This window comes from Penaeus chinensis, chromosome 42, assembly GCF_019202785.1.
Source record: "Penaeus chinensis breed Huanghai No. 1 chromosome 42, ASM1920278v2, whole genome shotgun sequence".
Classification (NCBI taxonomy): Eukaryota; Metazoa; Arthropoda; class Malacostraca; order Decapoda; family Penaeidae; genus Penaeus; species Penaeus chinensis.
Window position 1 is genome coordinate 481,371 of NC_061860.1, and position 2,500 is coordinate 483,870.

The following is a 2,500-nucleotide window of genomic DNA, read 5'->3' on the forward strand; positions in this document are numbered from 1 at the left end:
CAAAGGCAACCTAGACTGATTTGACACCTACCTAGACTACATAACTACTGTATATGATTTGTTATAACAAGGGGAAGCTTCATGTCCTGATAACTATGCCAGCAAATTAGTAATGCCACTGGAACATAAGGTCATATTCAGGAAGGGGAGCTGTAAGTGACCCAATAGAAGTTTGTGGACAAGGACAATCAAGCAACAGATGATGTGTATGTCCACTCATTATTCTTCACACTTGATCACCATGATGTTTACTTGATATCAAAATTGGGCAGTTCTTGACTATGTCGCATAGTGTACTACTGAAGAACTTTTGAATTTAAGTCTTTCCTTTTCTTCACTGACAAAAATCTAGTTACATGTCTAGTCTAGTACAGTATACTGATTCATATCTAGAATAAACATTAAGCAAAACCAAACAGGAGTCAATATCACTACGACCCTGTTTTTCATATGCAATATCTTAAGCAGTATAATAGTGTCCTTTCCTTTACCCGCACTTCCTTTGCTTCTAGATATGACATGCAATGAATGTGAATTTTGTATTGTTGTGCTATCTGTTAATGAGCCACCAAAACCTCTTCTTTTATAATCACTGTTTTGCATGAGGCTGGTAAATGCAGCATCCTTCACTTTAAAGGCAACAATAACAAAATGATAGGCTTATGAGAGTAACAAGGGCAAGACAACCAAGTATACACAAGGTTTTGCAAAATAAAATTCAAGGAAAACAGATTACAAGTGCTGTAATAAAGGGCTCATTTCCATTGCATCATAGGCTCTTCCCTCATGCCAGTTTTGGCAGCCTACCAGATGTTGGCTAGACCCTCTCACCTTGAACTAGCCTACCATTTAACCCCGTACTAATGGGTCATGCCTAGCGGTGTCATAACAAATCACTTGTTCTGTGGTGTACGGTTGTATGCGGTGGTGACGCACCAGAGCACTTGGAGCAGGACATTTCGCTTGATGTAGCGGACTCCCGCGCCCAAAGTCTGCTTGTTGCCATTAACCTATTGCCCGCTCTGAGTTTACTTGTTTAATTGTTTTTACACATAGATGGCTACACTTGTACTAAGTCACCAATGAGCCAGTTATGAGTATTGCCTGTCTCACCAGTTCACCCTTTACTTTGATTTACGAAAATATTTTACATTATCTTATTTTGCTGTTACTAATGTTTATAACATTATAGTAATTATAATGTTTTCAATAAAAACAACACCATCAATATTCATAGCACTAGTAAAAAATATTTTTTTCCCGCCAATTCAAGGAATGGTGAAATCAGGTAAGGTCACAAGATATACTAAATGACTCCTTTGTGGCAGAGCAATCTATGTACAAAGACATTTCACAAAATTATAAAAAATTAGCACCTTTTTTATTCATTTTCCCCAGCAGCAATGGGTTAATTTTCAAAGTATAGAATTTTTATTTTCTTAACCTGTCAGCGTTGAGACATTATAATTTTGGGATATCTCCTTTTATCATCTTAACTGAAGGGCCTATTCAAGGTTGGTGCTATACAGGGCAAGCCAGACCAACAAAATAAGCAGAGAAAATGGGAATGAAAAGAAAAGTGCATACATGTTCTCCTTAAAGCATGCTGTCTTCAACCAGGGCCCAGTTCAGCATGGGAGATAGCCAACACCAGGCCAGAAATTGACTGTTTGCTACCCACTGTGAACAAGCATAGCAGATGAGTGGTACTTTACATCTGGGGAGAAAACGTAACAAAATTCTTACAACATACAGTGTGTACCATATGTCCCAATATAATTTAGAGGACTTATAATCACCCTTCCTCAGTTTTACATGTGAGACATGAGCTAACTGTTTGAGCCACAAACAGTCCATTGGATGAAAGGAATTAAGATAAATTTAATATCAATACAATACACTTCTTTTTTTCTTTTAAGTCATACTTCTGCCTTATCTAAGTGCCATAATAAATCAATATACAAAATGTCAACTAGTTAAGAATCAGAGTGGAGTATCTTAGTAGCAATTCTTAACCTGAGAAATACGCAATTAACCCAATGCTGTAAGAAACATGTGGTGTTCACTGTAATATTGTTTTGTGAAATGTATTTACACAGAGAAGGCTCCAAAAGTGCAAACCCACAGAGAGTCAAATAGTAAACTTATCTGACCTCAACCTGATTTTCCCTTTCCTTGAGTATTCGACTTTCTTTTTCTTTCTATTTTATTAATATTAATGAAGTTATAATTAATAGTGTTATTAACTATACTAATAGTAATATAAGGTAAAAAAAAAAAAAAAAAAGAAGGTTTCCAAAAAAGGCAAACAGGCAAGATAGGATTAGTAATTGACTCCTTGGTGATTTAGGCCATGTGAAGCCATCTCTGTGTAAGTACAATTAATAAAATACACTCACAGTGGACATGGCACGCACGCACATGTCATCCTCAGAGGCACTAGGTTAAAAAAGCTAATCATCCACATGGTGCACATTATAACTACAGAAAACTCTTCTTT

The 2,500-nt window shown here is 36.4% G+C and overlaps 1 protein-coding gene across 3 annotated transcripts in view; it reads right to left on the reverse strand.

Annotated features, from left to right (window-relative positions):
- Positions 1–2,500, reverse strand: part of LOC125047988 (acyl-CoA-binding domain-containing protein 5-like) — a 22,119-nt gene that overhangs the window by 6,644 nt on the left and 12,975 nt on the right. The window lies entirely within an intron of this gene.